The sequence below is a fragment of the Lissotriton vulgaris genome, chromosome 7 (assembly GCF_964263255.1).
Source record: "Lissotriton vulgaris chromosome 7, aLisVul1.2, whole genome shotgun sequence".
NCBI classification, from domain to species: Eukaryota; Metazoa; Chordata; class Amphibia; order Caudata; family Salamandridae; genus Lissotriton; species Lissotriton vulgaris.
In genome coordinates, this window is record NC_141695.1 from 909265661 (window position 1) to 909287947 (window position 22287).

Here is a 22287-nt window from a genome sequence, read left to right on the forward strand (position 1 = left end):
TTGGTATATCTTCAACCCCTTGTTATATCTAAGCATCTTAAGCTGTATGACTGGGTCAGTTTGCATTGATCTGATAAGTAAGCTTGTTGCCCTGATTGTTCTAGTCTAACTCACTGAAAATTTTCTAATCCACCATTTCATAGCTCTGTTTGCAGCTCTGGTATACGCCTGTGTCATTTACAAATGGGGAAAAGGAATGCCACTGATGGGGATGGGTGAGGGGGTTGGTAAGAAAGAAAAACAAAACCTAGCAAAAATATGCTGGAGGCAATTGTGTGCTTGACAGCCATGACAATCTGTTGGTTGAATGTGGGAGATACTCGCTCCAGCCCCCGCTGCCTCGCTTCCTCACCCCATTCATTTTTCACCCCCATGCAGCACAAACAAGCAAAAGCAAATCCAGGGGATGTTTAAGAAACATACTCTTCAGGCCGAGGAGCAACATACTGTGGGTAAAGCACACTTACTGTTAACAACCGCACTAGTACACCCCGATTCTGGTCAGCGACTACAGTCAACACTTGAGGGTGCTTTACCTTGTAGTAACCGCTTTGCCCCATTGGCCAAGATGACTAACAACCAGGATGACGCTAATAATTTGGTGCCTTCTTCCACGCCACCTGATGTTTCTGTTCCCATCTTCCCTGATCAGACCTCTTACACAGCTTTTATTTTAGATTTTTTTTTTGGGGTGGCCAATGCTTGTTTAAAAAATAAATATATTTTATTAACTTTTCTGATAACAATTTACATCCATATCTGTGAATTATATAATTTTGCAAACGTTTACGGTTGTCACGACATTATATATATCTATTATCAATAAACGTGTTAAAAACTGTTAAAGGTAGTTCACCAGCCCCCTCCTTGCTTTTATCTTAGATTTGAAAACTGAGGTGGGAGGTGTAAAATCCATTATTACATCACTGACCAATTCTTTGAAACAGCTTCTAGCTTTTAGCAACAAGCATGCAGTTATTGGGCAAATTGATCTACCCGCAACCATTTCCATACCATCTGCTGCTGTAACCAGACGGTGACTCCTGTGAATAAGGGGGCCAATCCCATAGCCGATGATGTTCCTACTGCTAATCACGATCAGCAAATTCCCAGTCATGCGCATTTGTGGCCGCTTAACTACAACAGGGTAACTTCCAATACCGCGAGTACTCAAAGCTCAGGCGCTCATACTTGGCACTTTACTCTGGATAGTTTTCCCTCTTCTTCTTCCTTTGGGGCCAATCTCGGTCATAAACATAACAACTCCCTGAGCCCCACTAAAACTAGACCTGCCAGTGCTGATTCCATCATGATGATCGGTGTTCCTAAGCCAGGCTTCTCCAATGAGTAGCTTGTGACCTACTTGTCGTTCACTACCCACCTCTAAGTTGCTCTCCTGTGTGCAGCCCAACCTACTAAAGTAGACACTTTTGGTTGGTTGAATTAGTTGTGTTGACCAAAATTTAAAAGTGTCTATTCAACACAAAAATAAGTGTATTTTGAAACCTCATAATTTCGCTGAGATATTTAAAGCTGATATTTGAGTGCTAAATCAGGTGGCATTGGGGAGACGTAGTACTAGTATTAATACCTTGGTGCCAGATGCATTACATCTACGGTTGTTATGTCTTATCCATGTAGAGCAGAGGTCTTCAAACATTTTTACTCTGAGCCCCCTTAAGCAAAATGTTTTGAGGTCAGCCCCCCCCCTGGGGCTTATGAGATGATTTCAAGAAGGCTTTTTCTATAGCTTATGAACCACACTAAATATGAGACTCATGAAACAGCAAATGAATAAAACAAAAACAGACATTATCCCAAAAAAACTGCTCCCCATAATTGGGGTGTTGGGAGCCCCTCACACTCTTTGACCTCCATGCAACTATTCCTGCTGCACTAATGATAACCGCAGTCCTGAGTAGCAGGCTATCTATCTCCTCTGCATCTTTTACCTCTTCCCAACATGATGGATCATCACCTCGGTCCTAATGATTGAAAGGAAAATAAGCTCCAATGCCCCTTTTTTAAAGGTAGACAGTCATAACTGAGATGCAGTGGGCCCCTCAAATTTCTGGCCACAGTCCTGATGCATCTGCTTCCTTAATGATAACCAGCAGTGCCTACTTACACACTTGGCAGAAGCACCACCTTCACTACTGAATGTCCCTAAAAAAAACTCTTATATTGTCCCCTTCTTTGGGGTATATCTCTGACTAAGCTGTCTCTGGCAATTTGTAAACATAAAAATAAGTCTCCCTACAGTGCTCCCTATTCTGGGCCTTCTCTTTGACAAAGTCTATGATTCTCGCTCCTTTCCTCTGTCTCCTAGACCATTACTGTGAGGCCCCAGAGATCGAGAGGATTAAGGCTCTGCATTTGAATGCAACCCTGCTTGCCTTTTACCTGCCACCCCATTGACTCAGCTTTCACAAAAAACTGCCCCTGAATGGTTAATAATGACTTTGAGGTTCCTCTGCCTGAAAGCGAAGGGTGTGGTGGTAGAGCAGATATTTTTTAAAAAAACAGCCTTCTTACCAGCTATTAATTGATTGAGTCACTTAAAGCCAGGGCCACTGGAATTATGAGTTTCTGTAACAGCAGTGTTTTCCACATAATTATAGTTTTACGGCATTTGCTCCATAATCTGCAGATTTGAACTAAAGAAACATGATTCTAGCTCAAACGGAACAAAAGTTACTCAAAGCGTGACTAAGTGTTCCAGAGCATTGGAAGGCCCTTTGCAAAGATTCACTGGTAATCTTGTAGTTGCTTACTGCTGTATTCGGGTGTTAAACTGGTAATAATGAGGTGAAATATTTCCCCTCACAGCGTTACCTTGAGTTAGAATGACAAAAAAATTAAGTAATGCTAATCACAAAATGTGGCGCATTGTGCCACATAATTTACCTTTTCTTGCTGGATAATTTAGTCAATCCTGCCGCGTAATGTGGTCCTCTTCTGTTGAATAATTCCTGCGGCTTCGCTTAAGACTTCATGGTGGCAAAGATTAATTCTTTTTGAAATGTAATGTGAGGGTGTTATCAGCCGAGATCTAGAATAGGGGAGACACTTACAAAAATGTCTGCATTAGATACAGATGCAGCAACCTAGTTTAGAGTATGTAAATATTGTTTTAAAATAATGACTTACATATTCACAGTGTTTTCTGCCACAGCCTGGGACCTCATAGCACTGGTACACAGACAAAATATTGAGTTTTAAATTTCGATATACAATTATATCGAAGTTTAAATATTGATGGGACATAATATAGAAGGTAAGTAATATCGACAGTCGATATTAGTATGATATTAGTAATTTCGAAGTTTTAAATATCGATGTCAATAATATCGAAATAAATAATTTCGATGTTACTAATATCGATTTTTAAATACATTTTGTGTATATTATATTGTATTTATTATGTTTTATTATTTATTTTTAATGTAATTTAATTAAATATTGTCTTTTAGTACTGTAGCGGGTTGTGGGTTTATAGGGGAATAGGGTGGGAAGTACTTTAATTATGTTAAATTAATTATTAATTAGTAGGAAGTATTAATTAAGTAGGAAGCATACATTTATATTAATTGGTAAATAAATGTAATTAATTGGTTATTAATTTTAAATAATTAATTATTTGATAGATGTAATTTATAAGTATGTAATTTAAACCCCTACGCTAGCCAACACTTTCCCTACTGTTGCACTCTCTGGAGTTGGAATAGTAATTGTTACCCCTACGCTATCCAACACTTTCCCTACTGTTGCACTCTCTGGAGTGGGAATAGTAATTTTTACCCCTATGCTATCCAACACTTTCCCTACTGTTGCACTCTCTGGAGTTGGAATAGTAATTGTTACCCGTAATCTATCCAACACTTTCCCTACTGTTGCACTCTCTGGAGTGGGAATAGTATTTGTTACCCCTACGCTATCCAACACTTTCCCTACTGTTGCACTCTCTGGAATTGGAATAGTAATTGTTACCCCTACGCTATCCCACACTTTCCCTACTGTTGCACTCTCTGGAGTTAGAATAGTAATTTTTAATCCTACGCTATCCAACACTTTCCCTACTGTTGCACTCTCTGGAATTGGAATAGTAATTGTTACCCCTACGCTATCCAACACTTTCCCTACTGTTGCACTCTCTGGAGTTGGAATAGTATTTGTTACCCCTACGCTATCCAACACTTTCCCTATTGTTGCACTCTCTGGAGTTGGAATAGTAATTTTTAAACCTACGCTATCCAACACTTTCCCTACTGTTGCACTCTCTGGAGTTGGAATAGTAATTTTTAATCCTACGCTATCCAACACTTTCCCTACTGTTGCACTCTCTGGAGTTGGAATAGTAATTGTTACCCTGACGCTATCCATCACTTTCTCTACTGTTGCACTCTCTGGAGTTGGAATAGTAATTTTTAATCCTACGCTATCCAACACTTTCCCTACTGTTGCACTCTCTGGAGTTGGAATAGTAATTGTTACCCTGACGCTATCCAACACTTTCCCTACTGTTGCACTCTCTGGAGTTGGAATAGTAATTTTTAATCCTACACTATCCAACACTTTCCCTACTGTTGCACTCTCTGGAGTTGGAATAGTAATTGTTACCCTGACGCTATCCAACACTTTCCCTACTGTTGCAGTCTCTGGAGTGGGAATAGTAATTTTTACCCGTACGCTATCCAAAACTTTCCCTACTGTTGCACTCTCTGGAGTAGGAATAGTAATAGTTACCCCTACGCTATCCAACACTTTCCCTACTGTTGCACTCTCTGGAGTGGGAATAGTAATAGTTACTGCTACGCTATCCAACACTTTCCCTACTGTCGCACTCTCTGGAGTGGGAATAGTAATTTTTACTCATACGCTATCTAAAATGTATTTCGCTTTTTTATTAGTATTATGTTGTTATTAATTGTTATTTATGTGACTATTTTATGTAAATAAATGTATTAGTAATTTATTACATTTTTATTTGTTTTTAAGTTATGACAATAATTAATTTAGAGTTATTATTAATGAAAAATATATTATGTATTATATATTTATTAACATTAATTTGTATTTCATTATGTATTAATTTTAAATATTATAGTACATTTTTAAATATGTTTATTACATTTATAAGTATTATTTTGTTAATATTACATTTTTATTATATTTAAAAAAAAACGATATTTTACAAAAAACGATATTTTTGTCATTCTATATTTTATTTTCGATATTCTTGTACTTACCTTGTTAGGGATAGGATTCCTATATTTTTGACTTCGATATTTTTGTTCCGATATTTTTGTATATCGATATTTTTGTTTTCGATATTTTGTCAGACATTCCATAGCACTATAAACAGGTCCACTGGAATTATTCCGCAGGAGAAGGCCTATTTATGCATCCGTTTGACTAAATTCTGCAGCAAGTAAAGGAGAATTATGCTGCATAATGCTGCATACTTCGTCAGCGCCGTAGCATAGCTGCAAAATCCGCGCTGTAACAAAATCGGAAGAAAACCGGCCCTGGCAAAGAGCTTGGCGGCACCCACAACCCCCCGGGGGGCGGCCTAGCACTTTGCCAGGGCCGGTTTTGGTTCCCAGTCCAGTCCTGTATTTCGTCATAGCATTACTGCATTATTTTGCTTTTTCTACTCTTGTTAACACTGCCCTGGGTTTTATTGCCCCTCATAAGTACCACATTAATACCCACATATAGCAATAAGCAACAGAAAGGAGACCAGTCAACCTTTAGAAAGGGCATTCCACTGTGAGGTAATGTGTTGCTGCATTTTTAGTAACCTTTGAACCATTTGAGCTAGAAACAAGTTTTTTTTAAATCTGCAAATTATGTAGCAGATGATGGATTATGTGGCAAATGCGGGAAATCCATAACTATGCGCAAAATGTCCAAACCGCACAATTGCATAATGAAAAATTTCCTAGCTAACGTACAGGAAAGTTTCAATTCTATTAAGGAGGCGGAGGCGAGGATTTGGCTGTCACTTTCTCCCTTTATTACTCCAGCAGCCATTAAAGGTATCAACATTCTCAAACAAACTACATTTCTCATGAGCATCAGGGAAAATGGAAACAAAAAATGTCTCGGTCACTGTCCAATCCCAGGCCAGGGCTCCTCATATCTTCCTCTGCTGGCACTCTATCCTCCTCTTTCTTCCTGCGACACTGCCACAGTCCTTTGTCCGTTATTCCTGTTTGCCCGCCTCGGAACCTACATAAGAACATCGTAGCACCACTGAGCAAGTCAATCGACATAAGAACATCATAGCCTACAACAGCGTACTAGGGAAAACTGTACCATAAAGATTTTACTTACCGTCCCAACCCTAGCTATTCTGGGAGGGTTCGAATGAAGCCAGGGTGGGCTAATCCTCGCCTCCGCCTCCTTAATAGAATTGAAACTTTCCTGTACGTTAGCTAGGAAATTTTTCATTCTATGTCAGGAGCGGAGGCTTCTGATTAGGCTAGTTCAAAGCTTGTCCACCACCAAGGAAGCCAGCGACACTACTGGCTTAAAGTAAAATCTTTTGAAGGTGGAGTCTGAAGACCAGTTTGCGGCTTTCAGAATGTCCTCCAGACGAGCCCCCAGGGAAAGGCTTTAGACGCCATTGCCCCTCTCACAGAATGGGCCCCAAAACGGGAAATATCAATGCCAGCTTCCTGCATAACCCAGCGCACCCACCGCGCAATAGGCAATAGTAGGGGATGAAACCGCCCGTGTGGTTTAGTAAGAGCAATGAACAACTGTTTGACACCCTGTGGGCGTATATCAACCGTCACCACTTCATAGACCTTTAGCGCCCTAACCACAGATAACTGCGGGACATCCGGGAATGCAGGAAACGAGATAGAACGCGAATCGCCCTTGATATGTCTGGAAATATGGAAGGTAACTCCATCCGGGGTCAAGACACGACCTGTAAGGTCCAAGGCTCTCACATCCGAGACCCTGCGACACAAAGTCAGACATAGCAACATCACTAACTTAGCTGAAATCTGTTTCCTCGACAGGTATTTATTGGATGGCCACTCCCGAAACAAGTTAAGGACCTTATTTACATCCCACAAAACTGAATAGCGAGGTTCCGGAGGAACTGATAACCGAATCCCCCACAGCAGTTTGCAAACCAGAGGATGTTCCCCTATCAGGTGGTTATCCAGCGGGGTATGACCTGCCGAGATGGCCGACCTAAAGATATTGATTGACCTGTACGCCAAACCTTCCTTTGCCAGTGAGGCTAAGAAATTAAGGACGTGGACAATGTCTGCCCCCATTGGATCAATCTGGTGTTGCAGACACCAACCACTCCACCGAGACCATGCTGATCGGTACCTCTTGTGGGTAGTGTCTGCCCAGGATTTGGCCAACAGCGTGGCAGCTTCCTCCGAAAGTCCCGGGACTTGCCAGCGTTGCCTGTAACCCGCCAGGCCATCAGACACAGGTTGCCCATGGCCAGGAGGTGGTGAGGATCCCCTTGAGGATTCCTGAGGAGAGCTGGAACGTGGGGTACAGGGATTGGAAAATCCCAGGAAAGTTCCATCAGAACTGGAAACCAGGTTTGCGATCTCCAGATCGGGGTGATCACCACCAGATCCGCCTGCTGTCTCCTCACCTGGGTTGACACTCTCATGATCATCGCAAAGGGGGGAAACGCATAGCCCCTCTCTTTGCTCCAATCCTGCAGAAACGCATCCACCGCCGTCGCTTCCGGGTCCGGCCGCCAACTGAAATAGCGCTTCAGCTGGGCATCCAGATGGGAAGCAAAAAGGTCCACTGAAAACGGACCCCATCTGTTCCCGATCACCTCGAACACATCGGGGCGAAGTTGCCATAGACTGGCGTCCCTCCAGTGACGAGACCACCAGTCCGCTACTCAGTTGGCTGAGCCGGGAAGGTGCTCCGCCGACAGGGATATTTCGTTGGACAGGCAATACTCCCATAGAGTCCGGGCAAGGTCGGACAAAGCCCTGGGCCTGGTTCCTCCAAGGTGGTTGATGTAGCGCACCGGCGCCACATTGTCCATCTTCAGAAGGACACAGCACTGAATCCTGTCTTTCGTCCAACACCTCACCGCAAAGGAACCTGCCATCCACTCCAGACAGTTGATGTGAAGGTCCTTCTCTGTGGATGACAATACTCCGCCTGTAGAAACAGCGCCACAACCGGCTTGGAACCGAAGATCGCCCGACCGTTCCAAGCGTCCAAATGCTCGATCCACCATCGAAGCTCATTCCTCGCCTCTTCCGTGAGGGGGACGACCTGGGAGTAGGTAAGGCCCTTGCGGAGGTGAAAAGCCTTGAGGCGTTGAAGGGCCCGGTAATGAAGGGGCCCGGGAATATTGCCTGAATGGACGACGATAAGAGACCTACAACCCTGGCCAGGTGCCGCAACAGGATCGTCGGACGTGCCAGAGTGCGTCTCAACTCATGCCTGATCTTGGACAATTTCCGAGAAGGCAGGGACAAGGTGGCTTCCACTGAGTCTATCAGAAAACCCAGGTACTGCATCCTCCGTGATGGGAGAAGGTCCGATTTGGCCTGGTTGACGATGAATCCTAAGGACTCCAGAAGGTTGACTGCCTTTTGGAGTCGGACCAGCAGCTTCCACGGACATTGATTCAGGAGGAGCATGTCGTCCAGATAAATGATAAGACGGATGCCCTCCGTGCGCAAGCGCTCCACCGCCGGCTTCAGCACCTTGGTAAAACACCACAGAGCGGACGACAGTCCGAAAGGAAGGGAGGCAATCTAGTAAACCTGTTGACCCCACTGGAACTGAATAAAACTCCTGTGGGGAGCGAAGATGGGAATCGTGAGGTAGGCATCTTTCAGGTCCAGCCGGACCATCCAGTCCCCCTCCTGAAGCAGATCCCGCAGGAGGTGAATACCCTCCATATTGAAATGGCGGTAGATAAGCCAGCCATTGAATTCCTTGAGATTTATCACTGGGCGATAGCCCCCGTCCTGCTTCTCCACAAGAAAAAGATTGCTGAGGAAACCTCGCGGGTGCAGCCCCGCCTGCACAATAGCCCCTTTCTGTAGGAGATCCGCGACCTCTTTGTCTATCAGAGAGCATTGGTCCGGCGTGAAGCCGATAGGTCTGGGGCGAACGGACTGCCTGGGGAGTCCCGAGTACTCTATTTGAAACCCTCCGACGGTCTGTAAGACCCAGGCGTCGGAGGTGAGTCTAGACCATGCCTGAAAAAAATACTGGAGTCTGCCCCCCACTTTCAAGCCCTTCACATTTTGAAGTCTCACCTTTGTGATTATTGTAGCCGCCGTCTCCTCTTCCTCTTCCACCACGGCAGCGGGGACAACCTCTGGTCTGGTAGAAGTTTCCGAACTTGTCGGGATCCTGGTATTGACCCCTGTGAGAGTCTCCCTGCTTGTAGGAGCCTCTGTTGTAGGGTCTGCCAGACGAGCGGCCCCTCCCTCGACTGGCTGCACCAAAAACACGGGGTGTGAAAATGCGTTTCACGGACGTCTGGGCATTGTCCAGGGAATTAAAGGTATTCACAAATTTACCCAGCTCTTTGACAAACGGGTCCCCGAAGAGGTTACCCTCCGCCATCGGACCTGCCTCAGATGTGGCCAGTTCCCCAAACTTCGGGTCTATCTTAATTAGTATAGATCTTCTCCTCTCCGTAGAAATGGCTACTTTCGCATTCCCCAGGAAAAAAAAATCGCCCTTTGCGCCCAACCGGAAAGGGTCTCCGGGAAATCAGGGATCCCAAGGCCTTGGCGTCCTCGGCCATGTCCAAGATTTTCGCCAAAGGCCCCGCCGTGTCCAAGAGTTTATCTTGGCAGGCCCTCCAAGATCGGTCTATGCCCTTCTTGGGGTCCTTCACAAACTTTGTGAGGAAGGTAGACATTTTGGGGTCAATCTCTGGGGTAACTGTAACCTTACCCTCCAAGGTGGGGCGCGGGCACTCTGCCCGAAGACAACTACGAAGCTCCGGGTCCAAAGGCTTACGAAGCCTGGCCACCATGTATGCCGCCACCTTGGGAGCGGGAACCCAGTGCAATGAGCGTGGGTGGAGCAACTCGTCCCGGTTGAGAATGTCTGAACTGGGGTCGGAGCCTGACGCCTGGGTGGGATGGGCGGGAAGCCACAAACTCTCTGGATCCCCATCCCCATCCGAGGTTTGGGGTGACTCGTCCGGGTCGACTGAGGTCACATCGTCCCGACCCCCCTCCAAGTCTCGAGTCGGCGCCTCCTTTGAGGTTGAAGGGGTATCAGCGGTTTCCGCATCCAAGAACGCCTATTTCAAGCGCGAGAAGGCATCGGAGTCCACCCTCGCGTCCGCAGAGCACTTTCTCTTGGGATCTGTGGTACTCATCGATGGTTGGCCTGGAGGTAGGGGGTCCATTTGCCCCGAAAGGTCTGCCCCATGCCCGAGGGGTTGGCACTGTGCCTGAAGCTGATCTATCTTCTTCTCCAGGGGCGCAACCACCCGCGTCACGGCCTTCAAAATGGAGGAATCCATAATTTGGCAGAAATGGTCATCTACCGGCAAGTACATGACCTGCTGCTCTTCCCCCTCCTCATAGTATTCCTCATATTCCTTGGCGCCTCTGCGCAACAGCAATAATCCAAGTTCATAGGGGTTATAACGGGGTAGAGCCCTTAAATATATCTCTTCCCATCGCAGCGGGGTTAGTAACAAGGATACTGGGACCCAACAGCCTCTGCTATGAGGCACTGGAAGGAAGCCTGCCTGGGCCGGTCCCGAAATTGCACTAATTATCTTACCCGCCGCGCGGGTGTTCAGGCTCCAGGCAGGGGCTCTGAATATATTATCGTAGCCTTTGCGCTGCCAAAATACAAAAGATAATCCCACAAGTCCTCCCCCGTGGTGCGCGAGTCAGTTGAGCTGCTTCTCCCGACGCGAGCACAAAGCGGAACTCAACAATTCGCGCCCGGCGGGGGGTAGAGCTCCTCAGAGCGGCAGCGAAGGACGCGCGGTCCCCTAGCGGCAGGAGGCCGCCCGCGCACAGAGCCTGAGAGACAACAACCGCGAAAGGAGCGGAGAACGCCCCCGCGGTACACGCACAGAGTCACTGCCTCAACCCCCCAGGGGAGAAAACATCCGCGCGCTAACCTGCGCATCCCAACAATTAAATCGCCAACAATATAAAGTCAGTCAGAAAAGGTAAAGGAAAAACACTCATCTGTATGCTGCTGGAGCAGCGAAGAAAGAGAGGATAGAGTGCCAGCAGAGGAAGATATGAGGAACCCTGGCCTGGGATTGGATAGTGACTGGGACATTTTTTGTTTCCATTTTCCCTGATGCTCATGGGAAATGTAGTTTGTTTGAGAATGTTGATACCTTTATTGGCTGCTGGAGTAATAAAGGGAGAAAGTGACAGCCAAATCAGAAGCCTCCGCTCCTGACATAGAGTTCCAGTGGCCCTGACTATAAATACAAAGTTCACAATTCCTCTGCACCAACCAGGGTTCAATTATGTGTTGCATACCTTCAACACACACAGACATCTGCAGTGATGGTAGTCACTAACTGAGGTTTCATAACCTAAAAGAGTGCAGTTATCACCGGTTAGTTTAACTTGTATTTATTATCCAATTAAGTTGTTATTGCATTATTTTATACACACCTCCAAGACTGTGAAAACACAAAACACATAGGCTATTTATTTTATTTTTAGCAAACTCTTTGACCCTGCAGGCACACCAGGGGCGCAACTAGACCCAAACGTCTGGGGGGCTAACACTCCAAGTCAGGGCAGGCCCTGGCACTGGCCGCACAGAGTGCAACAGTCTTTTTTGGCGCCCCTCTCCCATTTTTTCCTCCATGAATTCCCTCACTACTACTCACCAGCAATGCACCCCATCTCTTTATAGCCCCTTTCAGACAAACATTTAATTTTTTATAGCGCTATTAATAGTTTACTCAAACTCAGTTCTGTGATCCACATGGCACCTGTTCTTTGTAGCAGGCACATTAACCCTCTGTGCTGTGTGGGTGGTAGGAGTGCCCATGTGAGTGCACGGTGAGCGATGCTACAGTGTGAGAGTAGGGTAAAAGGAGTGACTGCTGGGTGAGTGAGGTGACCATATGATTTTGGGTGTGGAAGTAAGTGCAGAGTGGGACGAATGAATGCATGGTTAGTGGTGGACTTGTTTGAGTGAGTTTGCAGATTGAGCAGTGAGGGGGACAGGTGAGTGAAGTGTCACATGAGTGCAGGGTGAGTAGTGTACTCGTGTGACTGTTGGCTGAGGTACAGAGTACCCTTCTTGAAAAAATTTCTCACCCTAGCAGCACCTCTTCAAATTTCTCCATTATCGGGGATTTTAATATTCATATTGATGACCCTGAGGCACTGATTCCGCAAAATCTTTTGGAGGGAATGGGGACTTTAGCATTGAAACAAATTGTGGAGGGAGCCACTCACTCTGCTGGCCATCTGATTGACCATTTTTACACTAATCTCACTGACATGCAGTGGAAGGAGTCGCTACCTATCCCATGGTCAGACCACACACTTCTATCATTTGCATGGACGCCCATGGATGCTGTCCATCCTTTTACAACTACAGCCAAGACTGGTCGGACTTGGTCAAAACTGCCTGTGTCAAAGTTAACAACTGTTTTAAAAGACTCCATTCCGTTAATTAAGAAGGATAATCCGATTGAAGCTTACAGTTCCTTTAATAAGTGGCTAGAGTCCTCTCTTGACCTCACTCTCCCTAAACACAAAATAGTGCACCGTGCAGGTTCCAATAAAATGCACTGGTATACTGCAGAACTGAAATGTCTCAAACGGAACTGTAAGAGGCTAGAGAGGAAGTGGAGAAAGAACTTCACCCCAGAGGATAAAGCGCAATAAAGAGCTACTCTTAGGAACTATAAGACCCAACTAAAATTAGCCCAAGCCTCTTTTTACCAGCTTGAGATATCTAAAAGCGCTAACTCCCCTAGGGAAATGTACAAAATCTTCAAGTCTCTGGTAACTCCGCCTTGTCGCTTGAATGAAGCGGCCGATCCCCTAAAATGGTGCGAGGAGTTAGCCAATTTTTTTCGCTCAAAGGTTGCTACCATCTACTCCTCCTTCTGTGCGAAGGAAGCTACAAATGATCTTTGACACTCCATTGAGCTCACCACTCGATTGATCTCCTCACCTACTCTGGATGCTCTGCCCTTGATAGATCATTCCACAGTAGAAAAACTTCTGCAGAATCTGAAATCAGGCACTCCTGCGGACATTGCCCCGCCCTCTGCCCTAAAACAAGTTTCTGAGGTGGTAGTACCTATTATAAAGGACGTAATCAACTCCTCCCTTTCCACTGGAGTGGTTCCCCCACTGTGGAAACAGGCCAGAGTTAAAGCTCTTTTAAAAAAAGCCAATCTCAACCCTGATGACTGGTCAAACTACCGCCCTATCTCCCTGTTGCCAGGGATTAGTAAAATCACAGAAAAGCATGTCAATCTTGCCTTATCCGCCTTTATCGAGAACGAGGCTGTACTTCACCCTACTCAAACTGGCTTCAGAACAAAACAGGGCACTGAGACCGCCCTGGTGGTGGTAGTGGAGGAGGCGAGGAAGATTGTAGATGCCGGAGGCTGCGCTGCGGTGGTCCTTTTGGACCTCAGCGCAGCCTTCGATACGGTCAACCACTCCCTGTTGATCAGCCGCCTCGGCGAGGCTGGCGTTTCCGGGGTTGCCCTTAAATGGCTTCAATCCTTCCTAGCAGAAAGATCATTCTCTGTCTTTGAAGGGGAGTATACCTCAAGACAGTTCCCCCTTCACTACGGCGTTCCCCAGGGATCCTCATTAAGCCCCACATTATTTAATATCTATATGAGGCCCTTGGCTGAGGTGGTGCTTCCCTGGGGAATAAAAGTGGTTACCTACGCCGATGACACCCAGTTGGTGGTCTCACTCACTAGCTCTGAAGACGGGACCTCTGGACCAAACAATCCGTCTCCCTGTCTCACTAAGGTCTGTGAATGGATGGAAGCATCATTTTTGAAACTAAATGGGACTAAAACCGAGATCATGATCTTGGGTTACAAGGCTCCTCTGAACCTTAATCCATGGTGGCCGAGCTGCCTGGGTCCCCCTCCGACCCCAAAGAAACAAATCAAGAGTTTGGGAGTCTGGCTTGATCCCTCTCTCGGCTTTCAAGTGCAGGCAAAGAAGGTAGCTGCAACATGCTTTGGCTTGATTAGGACATTTAGGAAGGTTCTCAACCTCCTTCCTTCTGATTCCAGACGGTTCCTGGTGCAGTCCTTGATCATCTCTAGATTGGATCACTCCAATGCACTTTATCTCTGCGCACCGTTAGGCACTATCAAAATTCTGCAGTCAGTCCAGAACTGCGCTGCTCGACTTCTGGTCAAAGTCCCCAGACACAGCTCAGTTAGGCCTGCTCTGCGTGCTCTTCACTGGCTTCCGATTCAAGAGAGGATAGGTTTTAAGGCCATGTGTATGGTCCATAAATCCATCACAAACAACGGTCCAGATATTCTTCGCCCTCTCTTCTGCCCATACCGACCCTCCAGAACCCTTAGGTCCAGTGAACTCAATCTTCTGACAGTCCCTAGGATCAAGAGATCCCGTACGGGGGGTCGGCGGTTTTCCTTGCAAGCAGCCAAGTTCTGGAATAACCTTCCTGAGAGCATTCGACTCCTACCGAACCATCTCATGTTCCGGAAACAATTAAAAACCTTTCTTTTCCGATGAGTGATGATGATGTTACCTGGGTCAAAGCGCTGGGATGCCCTAGGGTAGCCATGCGCTATACCAAGTGTATTTTCATTAATTCTTTCATTCATTCACAGAGTGAACAGCGCAAGTTCATTGTGAGTGCAGAGTGATCGCTGTAAGTGCAGGATGAGCGGGTGAATGGTGTGAGTACATGTGATTGTGATCAGGGTGAGAGCATTGTGATTGCTGTGAGTGCAGGATGAGTTTGAAAGCGAAGGGCGTGAATGAGGAGTGAGTTGTCTGAATGCAGGGTGCATTCCCAGACACTTGAAGTACCTCAGCATGTTATTGATGGTGGCATAGGGTTCTAGATATAAGTTAAACTATTGCTATTATGGTATTGTTCAGGGATCGAGGGTTGAAGAAATAAATAATGTGCTGATCCTGCAACAAACTTCCAGTCTTATGATTAGGGTTGCCAGCTCATTATTTTGATGTCGCAGACAGTACAAAAATAAATAGGTACGCACTTTGAACAGCAAATATAAATTGAAAGCACTTTTAATTGTGTCAGGCTGCCTGTAGATTCCGGGCTGATAATTAAAGGGAACAAAGACAGAAAAGTCACATTACAAATGAATAGATTCTTTTTATTTATAACCCTATTTAGTGTCAAGAGGAGGTCTTTGCAGGTTCTTTAAACAACATATGGCTGGCAATTTTCTTCAGGAAACCCTACTTTATATTCTTTTTTATGAAATGCATTCTCACACTAGTAAATGTAAAATACAAATGAAAGGAATAGGGGGTACTGGAATTGGGAAAATAACAGAGGCATACAACGGTATGTAAATATACAAATGGTCTTAAAAGACCTGTGAAAACTCAGATGTGCCAGAGATAAGACTCCAGACACTGCCCAGCCAAGCTCCCAGCAGCACACTCACTGACATCCGCCCCCACGGCACTCTGATCTTACTTCAAGGGTTTCCGAGTAAATGAAGATAGCCTGGAAATGCAGCAAATAAACATCGCTGTACTTCCAGGCCATCTTCATTTACATGTACTTGCAGAGGCATTTGTGCCCTCTCAGGGAACACATCCACGCCCCTCCAGGGGGGCACACCCCACAGTTTGAAGACCTCTGATGTAGAGACATTCCAAATTGATAAAGGTTTATTAACATTATTGCCGGCAACCCTGACTGATGCACTGATGAGATCACTGTTAGTCATCTTCCATATGGAGACCACTAATTATGGTCACTATTATAACACTCATACTATTATTAGCTCAGGATGACCTTCAGTGAACATAAGTAGCTATTATTACTGAAAAGTTTGGAGGCCCCTGTACTAAGCTGACACATTAAATTAGCCATGAAGAGGAAAAATATATAAAGAACAGTGACACACTGTATACGTTACGTCAGGGGTTGTCATTCACTTATCCGAAATGGCATTATCAGTGCCACAAGTATAGTCATTCCTGATTCCAACTATGGCTTGATAAAACTAATTCTCATTTACAAAGCTATGGTTGACAATTTGGTGGCCTTTGATGGTAGGACAAGCCCCCTAGTCAATTTAAGTATCCCGGGACAGTACAGTTCCCTGTCGAAAGATTCCGTATGGTGTCTGTCAATTCCATCTCACATCTTAGTGATAATGACTGAGTCAGGGGGCGGCTGTTCCACCTTCTCACCCATCAATATTGCTTACATTCAATGCTGCTCTGCCTGACAGTCCAATGGATGCTACGGGGCCTGACCATTCAATTCATTCCTGTTCTTCCGAGGCGTTGATCATGTCTAACACTAACTTTAATCCATTGCTTGCTTGTGAATATTACTCTAGTGGTCCTAATAATTACGTCCCTTCTGTGTCCAATAGTGTCATCGCAGCTGAAATGTCTGGGAATGGAGCTCAGGGCCAGACTAGCTGTAGCAGGTTCTGGGCGTTCACCCAGTGGGATGCCGGGGCGGGGACCAGTTTTGGAACCTGGGAGGCCGTTTTTGTTACCGGGGTGGTTTTGCAACATAGCTGCAATATCGGCCCAGTGTAAGAAAAGCTGCAGCAGTGAGATGGGAGTGGTGCTTCCAAACTAGCACGCCCATGGGCCGACTGAGGTGTTTGTAAGGGCCGGTTTTGGTTCCCAGTCCAGCCGTGATGGTGATATGCACAAGGGACCTCCATCTTCTAAGTCCAGCGAGCTGCTTTTTGTCTCCTGGAATGTGACCGGACCTAGATCCAAAGTAACCCTTCTAGACTGTCAACTAATTTATGGACAATTATGATGAATGCCTAGTACAAGAAGCCTGGCCTCTGGATTCAATCCACAGGCCAGATTATCTTAGTTTTTTCATTCTTGCAATTCCTAGCCAGAGGGTAGAGCCTCTGGGGTTCTTGTCATATGGGTTAGAACCTCACTAAACTGTCAAATACGTCAACTTAACATTAAATCTTCTGACATCTTGGGTTTCCAGTTGAACACTATAAGTAACCACGGAATAACCATCTTTAATGTCTATGTAGGAGGGGTCAGGGACAGTATGGTTTCGCAAACGCTACAGGTGCTTAAAAACTTTCTTGAACAGCGCTCTTACCAACACTGTCTTATTGTAGTGAGTGACTTTAATATAGCATTCGAGCCACTCGACAATGCGACGTTAATTAAACCAGGGATGAAGATTATGCTTGGTCTATTCTTTTGTTAGATATTCCACCAATAAACAGATGGACAAAAACCGGTCTCCAATTAAAGGCACTTACAGTGGAGCACGGGCTCAGGGCCCTTAATGGTAGAACTAAATCTGATTTAAAAGGTGTCCACACTTACAACAAGCCACATCACGTGGGCCGAATTGATTATATACCAGTCGACTTAAGGCTGTGGCCATCTGTAATCGATATGATTGTTTTAGAAAGATCGGAAAGCAATCACAATCCCCTCTCTTTGACCACTCAGGCCTTTTGTGAGAGCATCCCTTCAGATCATGATCTGCCCTCTTACACCATGGATATTACTTTGACTGCTGACAAACGTCACCTGAAATGACATCAGGTAGCTGCTCTTCCTGATATATTATCTGTCGTAGATATGGACCTTAAAACAGTCCTCGCTCAAATTGAGATCGACCAGTTAGACACACCAGACCAATGGATGCATATTCATAATGCCTTCTTTGAGCGCATTTTAGGTTATTTCACCATCCCTGTTTCACGCAACAGGAAAAGTACTGATAGCAAGATCCTGGTTCAACAAAGAATGTCTCAAACTCAATAATTCCCTAGTAACAGCCGTCAAATCTAAGGATCTGGTCCACATTCCCCTGTAGAGGAAGGCCTACAAGAGGGCTATTTCTAATGCTAAATGGGACTGGGATGAACAGAGGTGGAGGGCCCTTCTGGACGTATGTTCAGCCACAAATTCGACCAAATTCTGGCAATTAGTCGCATGTGGTGCTCTTCAGCCACATTGGAGTCATCAAATAACGCTGCTCCATCTGACTTGGTGACTCTACCACTCCAACACAGGCTACCACCAAAGTCTTTCCTCCTCCCTCCTTTGTTACGCCCACGTTTGTTATTACTGATACCATTGAGTCCCTAAATGCTGTCTTGCGGTGCTGAGTGCAGGATCCGATGGTGTTCCAGCTGACATATTCTTATCTGATTTGGAGGATTGGACAGCTATATTTTAGCCATTGCTAATGCCATGACTGATGGGGCACCCATTCCTGATTCTTGGAAGGGAGTAGTAGTTTTACCCATCCATAAAAAAGGCAACCTATCTCAACCAAGCAATTGCAGACCAATAATCTTAATAGACTGCCTCCAAAAAGTGTTTTGCCTCTTTTTGCCGCCAAAAATCTAGGATTGGATTATGGAACAAGATGTCCTCAGTCCCAGTTCCCAGGAAGGTCTCAACCATCGACCAGGCCTTCTGTTTTGTGTTAATCTATTCAGAGAACCATTGTGATTGGCCAGTGCAAGCTGTACATTGCCTTTGTCGATCTAAAATTGGCTTTTGACTTGAACCCCCAGCTGGCCTTTGGAAATCACTCGCTGATCTTTCTATGCCTCCTCACATTCTATCATTACTAATCCGTTTACCTGAGGACCATTACACGAATATTAGGTGGGGGGGGCGCAAAGTCAATTGACTGATAGATTAGCAGTTCATAAAGGTGTTTGCTAGAGTTGTGTTCTGGACCCCACATGATTCTGGTTATTTATAATTGATATTGTAAACTTCCTGTCCCACTTTGATACAGATGCTCCCTCGTTGGCACAAATCAAATCTCTGATTCTCCTCTTTGCAGACAACACTTTGTTGGGCTTCAGACACTTTTGACTCGCTTCACCTAGCTTTCCTTGGAGATCAGCACCTCTAAAATCAAAAGTGATGCTGTTTAATCCACATAAATGGTACAAGGGGAGTATAGTCCGAGGGGGGGGGGGGGGGGGAGTCCCCCTGGAGAGGGTTGATTCTTTTACCTATCTTGGGGTGACATTTTCTGGGGGTATGACCTGGCACCCCCACATCAATAAGGCAGCCTTGAAACTTAAGCAGACCACTGGTGTGTTACTTAAGGAGTATTCAGCTTCATACGCCAAACCCATCACTTCGGCTTTACAAGGCCAAAACACTGGGTTCCACCCTATACAGGGTGGAACTGTGGAGCATTTCCAACCATGAAGAATTAGCCATCACTGGAATATATTATCTTGACTATCTTCCTCCTAGCACTCCACTCTGTTCACTTTTTATGGACCTGGGAGTAAATAGGGTTGTGGGTAAACTCCATCTATGCCCCCTATTTTATTGGAGATGTCTATGGACTACCCCTAAATGTGTCCACTATGTGATTTGTCTTAAGAATGTCATGAAGGCTGAGCACTTCAGCAAGGTCCCCTGGCTCACATGAATCAAGGAGGCATTACACTGACTTGGGATGCCCGAGTTGTGGGATCAGCCAGATTCCACTAATTTTCCGTCCAAAGATTTTCTGAAAAAGCATTACTGGGCAACACTAATGGCCAATGAATCCAGAAAAGCTGCCTGCTCTAAGCTTACTAATGATTATATCGATTTCAAGCCCATTTGTGGCTTTGATCTCTTCTGGGATCAGGTGTCTGTTGTGCTTGACAGGAAGCTTTACTTCCAGTTCCAAGTGGGTACCCTCCCACTGAGAGTGTTCACTTCCAATTGGGCGGGTGGGAGAGCTTCTGCGTGCCCCGCCTGTATCTCTCCAGTCAAGAGCATTCCACATGTTTTCTTTGTGTGTCCAGTAACCCTGGGGTGAGCTGGCGGAGAGGGACTACGCGGAAGTCCACGGAGTTGGGAACAAACTATGTGGGACTCTGCTCCGCTCCGCCACCGCCTCCACTTCTCTAATAAGAATTAATGAAAAAAACATTAAAGGTAAAAAAAAAAGATTTACCTTGACTACGGCGTCTCCGGGCTGCCGTCCTCTTCCTCGCCGTCTCAGGGTGATCTGCACATGCGCGCATACACCTGCATGTGCGTTTTTCACAAGGACGCCGGGGATGCCGCAGTCAAGGTACGTGTTTTTTCTTTCACCTTTAATGTATTTTTAATTAATTCTTAATAGGCGGGTGGAGGTGGGGGCTGGTCAACTCTGCTCCGCTGCGGAGTATGCGAAGATTTGTCTTTTCTGCGTTTTCCGCGGAGTAGGCAAATCTCCACACACTCCGCGGACGGAGCGGAGCTCTCCGCTGACACCTAGTGTCCATCATACGCTTCCCCACAGCTCCTGGCTAGATACTATATGTAGGCTGCTAGACGTAAGTAATTATTCTGCCGCCTTTGACGTTTTCAGGGTGGATAGCCGCCCGGTTGTTGGCATATCTGTTGCCAAATCCTTGGCTGCTATTTGGGCCTTAGCAGGAAGGTACCCCTGTATTTGCCTGATATCACTTGGGCTATTTATCCTGGGGAAATCCTGTTGTTGTATCTATGTGCACTCCTTTTTTCAAATCTGTGATTAAGATTGCACTTAGATTTTTTTTAATGTAGCTCTGGTCTGTAACTATGTTTTTATGAATGTTTTTATCTATTTAATGTTGCTTTAACTTGTTTGTACTTTTATGGCCATGGTGGCCAAAATAAAGTGATCTGAGTGGCTGACTGACACAAGAGGGGTGACTCCAAGGAAAACTAACATTTGCAATGCAATAGGTCTTGCATTTGCGAAATTTTAAGCTATTGGCATTGTAAATGACAATGCCTTTTATTTATCTGTTTTTAAAAACAACACATGGATAAAAGCTTTGTCATTTACAATGCCAGTAGCTGAAAGTTTCGCAAATGCAAGACCTACTGCATTGCAAATGCTTGTTTATTTATTTTGGAAGGATAACAGGCTGGAGTCAAGCATAACGATGAATCTATCACACTGTACATAGAACTCTGCAGAAGGGGCTTGAACCTGCTGAGCTGCGCGGTCATTTATAGTAAGATGCAGCCCTACTGCTTGTTTCTTCTCTTTTGAACACGGACGAGGGAGCAGCTGAAGTGGCTAACAGAGGGGGCAGGGGTGCAGGCAGTGCACAAGACCACAGCACTCTCCTTAATAATGTATTATCTCAGAAGCAAACTCCCTTTGCCCTTCTCAAATCTGCAGAACAGAATCATGGACTCCCCAGGGGTTATCTTGAAATGTATGGCCTCACCAGCAGCGACGGGAGTAAGATGATGCAGTATGTGTGCACAGGGAGTGCTGGGCCAGAAAGGGTTGAAGCGACATGATTGCAAGAAGAGAAACATGGACGAAACTGAGGAGTAGGGAAATTAGAGGTGAGAGAGGGGGCAGGCAACCACAGACGGCAATATGGTTGTGAGTTTCATGGAAACACGCAGCCTCAAAGTGTGCTAGGGCTGACATTAAAAACAAGCCCACCCTGAGACTGCTGATAGCTTCAGAGATGATCAGGAGCCGATGGGGAAGCGTCCTGTGCAAAAGTGAAAGCGCGCCAGCCCTATGCGGGGACAAGAGATGTACACGCATACGGAGTGCACATCTCCTGTCTCCCTTCGCCCACCAAATCAACAGCAATAGGTCTCGTCAAGGCTAGCAACGCATGCACTACTTTGTTAGGCGAGACCTAAAAACATGCCCTCCATCACGTGGAAGAGGACTAGTTCCTATATATTCAACTTGTAAGTAAAATACTCAGCCAGAAGATTTTTTACTTTGTGGATTTTAGGGTGCCTCCCCTGCAACATGAGCCAAAATGGAGAGGCAGAGCAAACGCGTTTTCCATTGTGAAGAAATAACTAATTCGCTGGGCCTTTAAAAATGTTAGCAAGTAATCCGTCTGAGACTGATTCACGCTAACCCTGTACAGCGAACAGTTTACCAACGATCTGCTTTTTTGGCCCTCCGCATCATTACCATGAAGAATGTGTTTGCTGTAGATAGCGAGCCTTCTGGTAAGTAGTTTATTTATAACTTCAACCTGAAAACAGTTGGGGCTGTACCTTCGAGTTAGTTGCGTCATCTGCTATGGTCACACTGATAACAAGCAATGGCCACGCGGCCGTGAAACTGACACCGTCACGCGGCGCG

General features: G+C 45.6%; 2 pseudogenes; both read right to left on the minus strand.

Annotated features, from left to right (window-relative positions):
- Positions 1 to 8918, minus strand: part of LOC147702676 (uncharacterized) — a 56087-nt pseudogene extending 47169 nt beyond the window's left edge.
- Positions 8919 to 9210: 292 nt separating this feature from the next.
- The window catches only part of LOC147702677 (uncharacterized), a 40370-nt pseudogene continuing 27293 nt past the window's right edge, over positions 9211 to 22287 (minus strand).